Here is a 13935-nt window from a genome sequence, read left to right as displayed (position 1 = left end):
ATATACTGTGTATAAATGCATGGTGTGTGTGTGTGTGTGTGTGTCTGTGTGTGTGTGTGTGTGTGTATCAAGCAGCTGGTAACTGTGGTTGCCTCTGAAGAAAGGAGCCAGGTAGATGAGGAAGAGGGATGGAAGGGGGACTTTCTTTTCATTAAATATCTATTTTTTGTACCATAAACATGTAGAACCTATTTTTTAAAGTAATAGAAAATATCAAAACAGTAAGGAAGAAAAACACATAATCTTGCCACCAAATACAGCATTTTGATGTGATTATTTTCCAGTAATTATTATTTATTTTTGTTATTTTATTATTTTATTATTTTATGTTCACTTTGCAGGAGTTGTAAAAAGTTTTTTTCTACACATGTAATTTTTTAGCAGTAGGTATGTTAAGATCATACCATGGGCTGGGTGCTGTGGCTCATGCCTGTAATCCCTGCACTTTGGGAGGCCGTGGTGGGTGGATTGCTTGAGTCCAGGAGTTTGAGAGCAGCCTGGGCAAGGTGGCGAAACCCTGTCTCTATTAAAAATACAAAAATTAGCCAGGTGTGGTGGTATGTGCCTGTAGTCCCAGCTACCGTGGGGCAGGGGTTGGGGGTGGGTGGGGATGCTGAGGCAGGAGGATCACCTAAGCCTTGGGTGGTCAAGGCTGCAGTGAGCCATGATCGTGCCACTGCACTCCAGCCTGGGCGACAGATTGAGACCCTGTCTCAAAAAAAAAAAAGATGAAACCATGTATGCATGTATGGTTTTGTATGTTCATCATTTCCTTTAACATTATATCATGAACAACTGGAATTATGTTGATACTTGTATTTCATTTTACATTATGTAGGCAGCACCTTCTCAGGAAGAAATGCTTTCACAGGCAACACAAGCCCTTCCAAGTTTCTGACTCAAGCTCATGGAAGAAAGGAGCTGGAGACTCTCAGGAGCCCTTCTTGTGAAGTGTAGTCCCTGATAGGAACAGAGAAACAGAGGTGACTAGATATTCTGTAGTGGAAGTCGCCAAGTGGTGGAGTAGAAGGAAGACATTAACAATCACCCTGAGGTTGGGTGTCGGAACCTCCCAAGACCCTGAGGGTGGGGGTTGGGGGAGGGGAGGGGACACACAAGGGGAAGGCAGGGGCCTCAGAGGGCTTAAACCAGAGCCAAGGCTACTGAGGGCACACCCCAAGTTTTTTATTATAACCCAAGGAATACATTTAGCAGACTCTTTGAGTGCCTGCGGTGACACTGCTGGATGAGGCACTGGGAATCAACAATGAATACGATACCGGCTCTTCTTTGGATGGGCTCTGCTGGTGGAACTCACTAGGTGCAGTTAAAAAGGAGTGTGGTGAAGGCTCCATGAAGGAGTGCACAGGGTGCAAGGTGGAGCCGCAAGGCCTGAGTGCCTGAGCGCCCAAGACTCTGGAGCCTCCTGAGACCTGGAGACTGAGCTCGTCTCTGCAGTGTTCTGTACCGTGTGCCGTGGAAATGGCAGTGGGTTGGGGTGATGGCTTCCATTTCTGGATATTTGACCTACGCCTTGAAAAATGACAGCAACTTGTGTCTTTCTTCGGGATTTCCTGAAAGCAGAGTTTGAGACAAATATTTGTTTGAAAACATGATTCTAGGGAGCAGAGAAGAAGGGAACATTTATACAAGAATGCTTTATTTAGTTGGCCACTAGGAAGGGCAAAGGATGCTAGATCCCGTGGGATTCCTCTGAGGAGTTTATGAAATGTGTGTTGACCCACGGACCTGAGAACGCAGGGTGAAGCATTTATCCCCAATCTCTTGTATCCCTTAGCTCGAGGGTGGCCCCACCAGTTGTGCTTGAGTGAATAGATTCCCCAGGAAGCCCAGGCCCCAGAAGGGGAAACAGAGGCACAGGTCAGCTGCGTGAGATGCTGTAATGGGAACCGGAACGAGGCTGTGGGAAGCCTGTGCAGATGGCCACCATGCAGAGGCTGGATGAAGAGGAAAGGCCAAGGGAATTAGAAATGGCACATGAGCGTTCCGTAGACTGTAGAAAGGCCGCAGGGGCAAAGGCCCTGAGATGGGAAGGGCATCTGAACACAGGGTTTGCCCAAGCATTGTTGGAGGGTCGTGGTGCATCTAGAGGCTGGGGCAGACTTGAGCTGGGAACACACTGCAGTGAATCCTGAATCCAGGTTAGACTGTAGTAGAAATTATGTATGTCCGTGTGGTGGAAATGAGAATAAAATAGTCCCCACCTCGGGGCTGCCATGTAAGTTGTCTGGCCTAACAGAGTTCGTGCTGGTTTCCTCTCTTGATACACCATGCGGAGGATTTCACCATCCCTAACAGACATATAGACGGGAAACGTCAGGGAGAGACAAAAAAAAAAAAAAAAAAAATCAATTTATTTGGCTTTTCTCCAACTCTAGTTCTTTCTAGGGTGCAAATGGTACTCTTTTAAACTTTGTGACATATTTAACTCAGGGCTTGGACTATAGTAAACGTTTAAAGGGGAACTAACATTTTACTCAGTGTCTCCTATGTACCAAGGAGTGTGCTAAGTACTGTCTGCATGTAACTTCAAATTTTTTTTTTTTTTCTTTTTTGAGACGGAGTCTCACTCTGTCGCCCAGGCTGGAGTGCAGTGGCCGGATCTCAGCTCACTGCAAGCTCCGCCTCCCGGGTTCCCGCCATTCTCCTGCCTCAGCCTCCAAGTAGCTGGGACTACAGGCGCCGCCACCTCGCCTGGCTAGTTTTTTGTATTTTTTTAGTAGAGACGGGGTTTCATCGGGTTAGCCAGGATGGTCTCGATCTCCTGACCTCGTGATCCGCCCGTCTCGGCCTCCCAAAGTGCTGCGATTACAGGCTTGAGCCACCGCGCCCGGCTATTTCATTTAATAGTCCATATGATTCCGTGACATATGGGTGGTGGTCTTTTCTCCATCCCTACAGATAAGGAAAGCAGGATTCAGCCACCTTACATAGTGTATCTGGGATGACACAGCTAGTATGATGGACACAGAATTTAAACCCAGATCTCTCTGATTCCAAAGCCCAAATATGCTCATGCCCCTCCCCACGTTGCTTGCTCCATTAGTTTCCGAGGACTGATGCAACACATGGCCACAAACTGGGTAGCTTAAGAAAACAGAAATTTATTGTTTCACTCTTCTGGAGGCAAGAAGAGCAAAATCCAGGTGCTCGCAGGGCTGTGCTCCCTTTGAAACCTGTAGGGTTGAGTCCTTCGTTGCCTCTTCCTAGCTCTGGGGACGGCCAGTAATCTCTGGCATTTGTTGCCTTGCAATTGCAGAGAGTTCACTCTGTCTCCCTCATCACACGGCATTCTCCCTGTTTATCAATGCCTCTGTGTCTCTTCTCTGTTTTTTTTTTTTTTTTTTTTTTTTTTTTTTTTTTTTTTGAGACGGAGACTCGCTCTGTTGCCCAGGCTGGAGTGCAGTGGCGCGATCTCGGCTCACTGCAAGCTCCGCCTCCCGGGTTTACGCCATTCTCCTGCCTCAGCCTCCCAAGTAGCTGGGACCACAGGCGCCCGCCACCACGCCTGGCTAATTTTTTGTGTTTTTTAGTAGAGAAGAGGTTTCACTGTGTTAGCCAGGATGGTCTTGATCTCTGGACCTCATGATCCTCCCGCCTCGGCCTCCCCAAGTGCTGGGATTACAGGCTCTTCTCTTCTTACGAAGATACCAGTCATATAGGGTTAAGGGCCCATCCTACTGTAGTGTGGCCTTATCTTAAATAATCACATTTGCAACAACCCTAATTACCAAATAAGGTGACATTACGAGGTTCCGGGGGTTAGGATTTCAACGTAACTTTTTGGGAGACCTAATTCAACCTGTAACACTTGCTTCATCTACATTTGATGAATGGATTCACAGGTGAATGAATAAATGAATAGGAATAGAGGAGCTTAATGAGAAATAGGAAGTGTGGTTAATAATTCCTCTCTCTGGTATAGAGCTCTAATTTACATGCTTTTCATATCCATCATTTTCACTCATTCTCAGTGGGAATTGCTGAAAAGTGAATTATTTCCACATGTATCTGGTGGAATAAGTTAACCTTCTCCATGCTCTTTAGTTACTCATTTTTAACCATATCCAAGACCATGTATCTCCCTTCACCTAACCTTTACTGCAACCGTGTGAAGTAGGAAACAGCATTGTCCCCATTTCACGGATGGGGAAACTGAGATATAGAAGATTAGGCGCAAGGCCTGTTAATAAGTAACAAAACCAGGACTGCAGCCTGGAACTTTGGCCCCCACAGGCATTTTTCTTCTCATAAAAACATTATTCATTTTTTCATTGCACTTACACTGTATGAGCATGTGATCACCATAAAAAGTTTTTAATAATATGGAATTAAATAAGGCAAAATGTTACAGAGCCTTTTTGCCACCCCCAACCCACTCCCAGAACTAATTCCCAGCTAAGAGGTCATCGTATTTGCAGCCTTCTCCTTCTCGGATTGTTTTTCTCTACATTTACTGTCAAATATGTATATGTACGCCTATTTTTAGGGCTTGTTTTTTATTTACCTAAAGGGGATCACACTCCTTGTGCTGCTCTGGTACTGACATTTTCCACTTAACAACACCCTGGAGATTTTTTTCATGTGTCAGCAAAGCTGATCTTCACTCTGTGTGCACCGGTAGGTCAGTGGGGCCAGGTTCTGTTCTGCTGGTCGGGTGTCTGTTCTGACTTGTCTTGCTCAAGCAGGAGCTACAGGATTTGGGGGTGTTTTTGTTTTTGTTTTTGAAACAGGGTTTTGCTCGGTCACCCAGGTTAGAGTGCAGTAGCACAATCATGGCTTACTGCAGCCTCGACCTCCTGTGCTCAGATGATACTCCCACCTCAGCCTCCTGAGTAGCTGCTACTACAGGCATGCAGCGCCATACCTGGTGAATTTTTTATAGGCGTGGTCTTGCTTTGTTGCCCAGGCTGGTCTTGAACCCCTTGGCTCAAGTGATCCTCCTTGCCTTGGCCTCCCAAGTACTGGAATTAAAGGTGTGAGCCACCGCACCTGGCTGGTTGCAGACTTTGATTATCACCCTGCATGCTAATACCTACAGGTATGTCCCACTTCATTTACATTGCTGTGTCTTGTTCTAGAGCATGGAGTTATCATTTTTATGTAATCATCTACTATTAGTGCAGATTCAGGTTTTTCTGGTTTTTCAGTATTTTTGAGCAAGGGAGCCCTCAACATGCTGTACCTGCCTCTCTGTGAACGTGTGTGAGAATGCAAAATACTCTCTCTATCACTGCTTATACAATAGAGACACCTGTGAGCTCTTCTTGCCCTACAGTAGGACCCTTGAAGAAGGCCCAGGTGTCTGGACCTCAACACCTCCAAGAATCTAAGTCACTGCAGGAACATGAGCTAGGACAGTGGCTCACCACACTAGCTGCCATTAGAATCCTCTGGGAAGATTCTGAAGAAACATCTATGCCTGGGTCTCATCTCCAGAAGATCTGACTTAACTCCACCAAGGTTGGTTCCAGGCATCAGGATGATTTTTTTTAAGAGATGGGGTCTCACTCCATCATCCAAGCTGGAATGCAGTGGTGCAATTATAGCTCACTGCAATCTCGAACTCCTGGGCTCAAGTGATCCTCCCACCTGCTGCAGCCTGCTTCTTGGCTGGGACTACAGGTGTGTACCACCATGCTCACCTAATTTATTTTTTTAATTTTTTGTAGAGGCAGGGTCTTACTATGTTGTCCAGGCTGGTCTTGAACTCCTGGCTTCAAGCAATCCTCCCACCTTGGCCTCCCGAGTAGCTGGGACTAGAGGTGTCCGGCGCTACACTCATGATTTTTTTAAACTGCTGTATGTATTTCAAATGCACACTTAAGGTTAGGAACCAAAGCCAAAGGACCTCTAAGACTTTTATAAAGGGCCTATCAAAAGATTTGAAACCTGAAGAGGAAAAAATATTAACAAAAGAGAGACAGGGAGAAAGGAAAAAGAAAAGAGGACAGAACTGTTTCTTTCACCCCACAAGTGTTGAGACCAGCCCCAGTTCCAGCCCTGCAAAAGCCCACAAGTTGGGCTGTATCTTTCTCCAGGAGCTGCATCCCCACGTGTGGCTCTCTCGCAAATCCATTACCCCAAACAAGGCCCCAGCTCTAAACCAGTGATTCCCAGCCTCTGAGGATGAGGGCCCCTAACATCATGGTGACTTTCAGGGCAGTGAAACTCTTCTGAATGAGACTGTAATGGTGGGTACATAACATTACGCATTAGGCAGAGTCTGTAGGACCGCACAACACAAAGAGTGAACTCTAACGTTAACTGTGGACCTGTGGACTTCAGCTGACAAGAATGCATGGATATTGGTTCATCTTTGTAACAAATGCATCACACCAATGCCAGATGTTAATAATAGGGGAAACTGAGGTGAGTGACTGGGAGTGTATGGGAACTCTTCATATTCTCTGCTCAATTTTTCTGTAAGTGTAACATCGCTCTAAAAAATAAAATCCATTAATTTAAAAAAAGACCTTCTTACACACAGATATAAGTCTTCCCTCTCTATCTCCCTCCCCCTTCCCAGGAGAGAAGTTAACATTTTAAGATCTTTTGATTGAGAAATTACAGGATGAGCAAGACCCTGTAAATGCCTAAAAGCTTTTTAAAATAGACAAATAAATAAGTCAATAGTTTATTCATCCCCACAGCATCAGCACCCATTGAAGACAACGTTGCTCCATCTATATTCAAGTCCTCTTTCTTCTTCAAACTACACGCACTGCCTGCCACGCTTACAGCTTCTCCAGGTCCTCCACGGCCATCTAAGGGTTAAGGACCTTGTGTGTGTGTGTGTGTGTGTGTGTGTGTGTGTGTGTGTGTGTGTGTGTGCATCCCTACCGCTGCCATTCTCCCTCACTTCACGTTTCCAGGCCCAAGACTCCTGTTGCAGCAGAGGTTAATCTGATTAGAGTGGAGGTGCTAATAACTTAAATGAATGCCTTTAAACACTAGCTGATCAAATCTGCATTTAAACCTGAGCTCCCAAAGGGCCAGAGGCTGTAATGACAAGCACTGGGTAGGGCAGGAGTGAGATGAGTGGGGAGGGGTCCTTTCCCTGTCCTTGGGTGGCCTCCCGCTGTCTATATGATAATCCCTTTCATTAGCACAGAATTTTATAGTTTGTGACGCAATTTAATACAGACTTTTGAGTGCACCTAAGCCTCAGATACAGTGCTCAGTGTTTTATACAAATCATCTCATTCGATTTTCATAACAACTCAATAAAGGTATTGCTGGCCGGGTGCGGTGGCTCAAGCCTGTAATCCCAGCACTTTGGGAGGCCGAGACGGGCAGATCACGAGGTCACGAGATCGAGACCATCCTGGCTAACACGGTGAAACCCCGTCTCTACTAAAAAAAAAATACAAAAAACTAGCCAGGCGAGGTGGCGGGCGCCTGTAGTCCCAACTACTTGGGAGGCTGAGGCAGGAGAATGGCGTAAACCCAGGAGGCGGAGCTAGCAGTGAGCTGAGATCCGGCCACTGCACTCCAGCCTGGGCGACAGGCGACAGAGCGAGACTCCGTCTCAACAACAACAAAAAAAGGTATTGCTGTCTCCATTTTGCAGAGGAGGCATCTGAAGTTGGGTGAGCCAAGAAACTTGCCGGTATGCAGTACAAGGGAAATCCAAACCTAGTTTGAATCCCGCTTCAATCCCTTCCCTTGCTAATCTACTTCTCCCTAACTAGGTATTAGTGGAAGTTAGATGTGGTAGAATTTCTGTCACTCCTGGGTGACAGCAATGGGCAGGACCCTGGGATGCTTGCAGCCTTCCCCCTGGCGGACCCAACTTCCCACCCTCCCCACCTCCCTGCTAGTCCTCCCTCTCCTCCTGGCCCTGCATGGCTGAAGTTGTCAGCCCAGCCTGGAGAGCACTCCGTCTTTCCTGACCTGACTCTGCCTTCAAGCCAGCTTTGATATAGCCAGGTTTGGTTCTCACAGGTCTGTACATGGCGCCACAGTTGGCCCAGGTGTTGGAGCATCATGCCAAAGACACCAGGACCATGGGTGTCATTCACTGTTTCCTGTGCAGTCATCGAGTGCCTGCAGAAGTACTGCGGCTGGGACACCAGCTATGACCGAGATGCGCTCCCTGCCCTCGGAAAGTCCCCAGTCCCATGGAGGAGTTAGAAAGAGAGGCGAGGTCTGGGTGTGGTGGCTCACACCTAGAATCCCAACACTGTGGGAGGCCAAGGCGCGCAGATCACCTGAGGTCGGGAGTTCGAGACCAGTCTGACCAACCTGGTGAAACCCCATCTCTACCAAAAATACAAAATTAGCTGGGCGTGGTGGCGCATGCCTGTAATGCCAGCTACTCAGGAGGTTGAGGCAGGAGAATCACTTGAACCCGGGAGGTGGAGGTTGCAGTGAACTGAGATCGCACCCATTGTACTCCAGCCTGGGCGACAGAGTGAAACTCTGTCTCAAAAAAGACAAAAAAGAAAAAAGAAAGACAGGTGAGAAAGTGAGGGGGAGAATTGGGGTTAGGGGTTGGGCAGGCCATTTATTCTGGAAAATCCACACGAGGAATTCTGGTGTTCCCCCCGCTTTACGAAAAGCACTTTCACAGAGCATATTCCAGTCCGAGGGGTCCCTCTCACCCGTCCCTTTCGGCAGATGTGGCCATTAGGCTCAAGGAGACAGATAAAATCACATGCATGAATGATTTCAAACCCACGTCCTCCTTGTCTGTTCCTCTATTTGACCCACATATACTGTGTGCCCCCTCGTGCCTGTGGTGCTCTCTGGAGAGCACAGGAGGGGAACAAGATGGAGGAGACAGCTGCCTTGAAGGGGCTCACCTTCCAGTTGGGTCACCCGTCCATAAACTGATAGATAAGTAGACATAGTACAATCGCCAGTGGCATTTAGTGCTGGGAAGGAAAGAAAAGCAGTGTCAGGGAAAGGTGAGAAAGTATCACATGAGAAAAACAATTTCACCTCACAAGTGCGCCAGCGACATCAGTTCCACCTGAAAAGCACAGCCCTGCCATTGAAAAATAAAGTAAGTTAACGTGTGCATGCAGATCGCAGAAGACATGACAGTGTCACACGCAGTATGACCAGGCGGTGATCTGGGACTCGGGTGCCTCTGCGGGGCATTGCTTAAGAATTTGAAATCTGGCCGGGTGCGGTGGCTCACACTTGTAATCCCAGCACTTTGGGAGGCTGAGGCGGGTGGATCACGAGGTCAAGAGATCAAGACCATCCTGGCCAACATGGTGAAACCCCGTCTCCACTAAAAATACAAAAATTAGCTGGACGTGGTGACAGGCGCCTGTAATCCCAGCTACTTGGGAGGCTGAGGCAGGAGAATCACTTGAACCTGGGAGGCAGAGGTTGCAGTGAGCCGAGATTGCACCACTGCAGTCCAGCCTGGTGACAGAGCAAGACTCCATCTCGAAAAAAAAAAAAAGAAAAAAATCTGAAATCAGCCCAGGTCCAAATCCAGTTTTTATCATTTGCTAGCTGAGTGACTAGGGGACAGTTACATGTTCTTTTCAACTCTCAGTTTCCTCACCTGAAAAATGGAGAGAGTAATATATATCTTAAAGATTGCTGTGACATTTAAAAATAGATCATATTTGTGTAGCACAGTATCTGGTACTCAGCACTCAATAAGTAGTAAATGCAATTTTTAATTTTTGTTGCTAAAAGCTGAGATGGTCCAAAAAGTTTTCTTGTTTTGTTATTAATAGAAAGCATAATAACTTGAATTTGTAATGCTTTCTTTTTTAAAGTACTTTTACGTATGTTATCTTAATCCTCATAGCAAATCTGAGAGTTGAGTATTCTGTAGGGATATTTTCCTGGGAGCAATATTGTTCACTTCTCACATAGGATCATGGACACTAAGTGATGTTTTGATCATGCTCCCCTTTGCTTTTGACTCATTCGTGTCTTCTTGTTGCTTCCAAGAAAATGCCCAGAGTCCCTAACATGACTGCCCAGTCCTGCATGGTGGGGGCCCGGCCCTTCCCAGCCCCATCCCACACCACCCTTCCCAGCCCCATCCCACACCACCCTTCCCAGCCCCATTCCACACCACCCTTCCCCTCCGATCTGCATCCTCCCTGCACTGGGCTTCCAGTGTCTGTTCCACACTGTGCTTGCTGTCCCCGTGGGGCCTCTACCTAGGCTGACCCCCGCTCCAAACCCTGCAGCCCTCTGCCCCAGCACCTGGCCACTTGCCCCCACTCCTCCTTGATACTCGACACCCTCCCCTCACACCTCCATCTAGGTCAGGTTTCCATGTAAACACTGCATCAATTGGGAGTTACATTCATCTCTGAGCAATTAAGATTCCTTTCCCAATGGTGGCTTAACCAAAATGGGTAGGAGCACCAGGCGGCAGTGGGGGAGTTCTTTTCTCTCAGGAGGCTAGCAGCCCAGAGGTAGGCAGCGGAGGCAGGCCCACCTGGTGCCCTGTGCAGAGGTCTCCTTCTCAGGCTCACCTTCCTGGGGCCCTGGCCAGCACTGCATTCACTCCCTAGTAGAGAACTTCCCCAGAAGTCCCGCTCCAAACATTTTACTCTTTAAAAAAAAAAAAAAATCAGCCAGGTATGGTAGGGCAGGCCTGTAGCCCCAGCTACTAGGGAGGCTGAGGTGGGAGGATTGCTTGAGACTGGGGAGTCTGAGGCTGCAATGAGCCATGTTCATGTCACTGCAGTCCAGCCCGAGTGACAGCATGAGACCCTATCTCAAAGAAAAAGAAAAGATTTTTGCTATAGCTTATTCACCTCAAATGAGCTCAATAACTGCTCCAGGGGAGGGTAAGAACAACGTAGCATTCTAGCTGGACCCCTTTTTCTCCCTAACCAAATAGGGATCCAATGAAGAAAGAAGAGAGGAGACTGGATACTGAGGAAGCAACCAGCAGCCTCTGCCGCATCGACTTTCATGGAGCTGTTCCTTGCCCTTCATGACACTTCCCCTAGTTCGCAGTTACCCATTCCTTAGATTCAGTGTTTATGTGTTTTATTCATATCTGCCTTCCCGCTAGACTGTAAACTCCATCACAGCAGAGCCTGTGTCTGGTTTTGTTCACTAGTGAATTGCCGATGCCTAGCACACACGTGACACGGAGTCAGGTGTGTGCTAGGAATGAATGGTTGGAGAGCAAGCATGAAGCTGTGTGGAGGCACAGCTGTGGAGCTAGCTTCCTACTAGCCTATCCCATCTAGGCACTCTGTAGTAATGAGGGTAAGGTGATAACTGAATTCCTACATATTCAGGGATCTGTAGACAAGTGGAGAGAAGCAACAGATGAATTATGGCTTCCTAGGAGCTGCCCAAGGAGACAGATCACCGGGTGGTACAGAGCATCACACGTTTAAGCAGGAAATTGACTCCTCCCCGCTCAGTCCTGGCGGGCTCAGTAGCTGTAGGTCCACTGTGTGGCACTGAGTACCTAAGCTAAGAGGCCATGACTTCCTGGCCTTGTTTACGTCATTAACACCCAAGGCGTGACCTGAAAGTGACAGGTTCACTTCCCTGCGAAGAACTCATTATCTAGAAGCCTCTGGCCTCCTGGAATCGATAGTAGAAAAAGTCCAACTAGTAAGTGTCCAAAACCATACCTTTCATGAACATCCACTCTGGAAAGTAAGTCACAGAATGTTTGTCTCATAAGAGACCACAGCAATGACCTTGCCAACCCCTTCATCTTCCATCCCGGGACACTGAGGCTCGGAAGATGAGGGGCTTCCCCCGAGGTACATGGTAAGCCAAGGGGAGAGGGAGTCCTGGAAGCCAGGACCCCACTCTTCATACTAAACTACTCAAATCGGAGCGAATCTGAGAGCAGAGAGCAGAGGGCCCACAGTGAGAACTGGGAGTCCTTTCCCACTTCTCTCTGTCCTCTGTCTGTTCAGCAGCAGAGCAGATTTTCTGAGCAGTCAGTACCCATTGAACTGTAAGCAGTGGCTTCATAAGAGCTCCTGCTCTCAGGAAATTTAGATTATTAGAGGTCACTGGATGCATAGCTGAAACCAATGACCCCTAAATGGAGGTGCTAACGGGAGCTTTTCCCCGAGAGGACGACCAGGTGCCTTCTCCATCCTGAAACTTGCCCTTGCCATCACCAGCTGCAGTGGAGGCCTGTATAGTATGAATCAAATGATTGCTGTTTAGTCTACATCTAGGTCAGTGTTTTCATCCAAAATTACAAGTTTGGGTTCCTGGCATAGCTCTTTACTTATTCATATTATTGTTGTTGTTCAATATGTGTTTCTTATACATCAGTATTTGTTGATTGACTGCCTAAATGAATTAATTAACAGCACATACATAGTAACAACCAGTTGAGGAATGTGTTGCAAACAACTTCAATCAAGATTGTCTTAATTGTTATTTATTTAGTATGTATTATGTTTCAGGTCCATTACATACATTATTTTTAATCTTTACAACAAATATGCAAAGAAGATATTTTAAAAGACGATCATTTGCCCAAAGGCATATAGCTTTTTAAGTAATGGAGACGGGATCTGAACTCAGTTCTGGCTGATGCCAAAGACTGTTCTTCTACCACTGTGCTTGCTTCTAACTTTTCAGGATATGCTTGTCCACACAAACATGGCTCAGCTCTGTGCTTTCTACCATGGGTGTCACATGAAATTAATTTTTGCCATCAGCCTAGCTTACAGTTTTCCATTTTCTGGACCAGTAGGCAAGCAATTATTTGCAAGAATATAGAACACTCAGTAGGGGTGGGGGTAGCGGTGAGAAGAAGCCTGTCTCTTGCAGATAGACAGGAAGCAGGTAGTGGGCATTCTTTATATTTTTACCAGGTAAGTATCCTTAGAGTGGTAGATAAGTATCCTTAAAGTGGTAGAACTGCTTAAGGGAAACAGGCCAAGATAAAAGGGATTTCTCATCCCCTTTGCAAATGATGTTCTCTTAAGACTCCGTAACACAATGAACAAAGGCCAGTCTTTCCATTTTTTTTTTTTTCTTTTTTCTTTTTTTTTTTTTGAGACGGAGTCTCGCTCTGTCGCCCGGGCTGGAGTGCAGTGGCCGGATCTCAGCTCACTGCAAGCTCCGCCTCCCGGGTTTACGCCATTCTCCTGCCTCAGTCTCCCAAGTAGCTGGGACTACAGGCGCCCACCACCTCGCCCAGCTAGTTTTTTTTTTTTTTTTTTTTTTTTTTTTTTTTTTTTTAGTAGATACGGGGTTTCACCATGTTCGCCAGGATGGTCTCGATCTCCTGACCTCGTGATCCGCCCATCTTGGCCTCCCAAAGTGCTGGGATTACAGGCTTGAGCCACCGCGCCCGGCCTCCATCTTTCATGTAACAGATTGTTCAGGCTTTGCCCCTCTGGTGAAAGAGGCCCCGCGAGGCTGAATCTCCTATAAGGGCTCTCACACCATCTTATGATCCCGGAATCACTGGAGGGGACACAGATTGGGCTAGCTTGGAACAAAGGCTGCACAGAGGAGGAGAAGGTGAGGAAAGCGGGGAGGAAAAGGGAGGAGTGCAAGATTCCGCTGGGAACCTAATGCGTGGTTATCCGTCAGCCTCTGTCGTTCCTGACTCTGGGTTGTTTACAAAATCCTCACCCTAGGATGCACTGGACTACCTTAAATAGCCCTTGCTCCGTCCTTTAAGGAGGCATTGCTTTTGTGATAGCAAAATTCAAAAGCCTTAACTTAACCACCGGGCAGGACATGGAGAGAAGCTGGCCTGGGGAAGATGGGATGACCGCGCAGGTGAGTTCAACACCCACCCAGTGTGGATGCTTTCTCTGAATACTCTCAAAGACATTCTCCCCTCCCCTCTGCCCACCCCACACTGTTCATGTGAATGAATCTATCATAAGCATGGGGTGAGGAAATGTGAGTGCTGGGAGCCTTGTGAGGTGAGTGCCAGCAATTCTAAACCGGAACGGGGAAGGACCGTGGCAGGCA

General features: G+C 47.3%; 1 long non-coding RNA gene across 2 annotated transcripts in view; it reads right to left on the bottom strand.

The window, feature by feature from the left end:
- The window catches only part of LOC115899908, a 32229-nt gene that overhangs the window by 14699 nt on the left and 3595 nt on the right, over positions 1-13935 (bottom strand). The window contains exon 1 of one of the 2 annotated variants that reach the window (XR_004059499.1): positions 846-924. The exons of the other annotated variant lie outside the window; for it this stretch is intronic. This is a non-coding gene — a long non-coding RNA (uncharacterized LOC115899908). Of the gene's footprint in view, positions 1-845; positions 925-13935 lie in introns of those variants that run through there. 2 annotated transcript variants of the gene reach the window in all.

The sequence above is a fragment of the Rhinopithecus roxellana genome, chromosome 10, assembly GCF_007565055.1.
Source record: "Rhinopithecus roxellana isolate Shanxi Qingling chromosome 10, ASM756505v1, whole genome shotgun sequence".
Classification (NCBI taxonomy): Eukaryota; Metazoa; Chordata; class Mammalia; order Primates; family Cercopithecidae; genus Rhinopithecus; species Rhinopithecus roxellana.
Note: the sequence above shows the minus strand (reverse complement) of the source record. Positions and strands in the feature narration are given on the sequence as shown.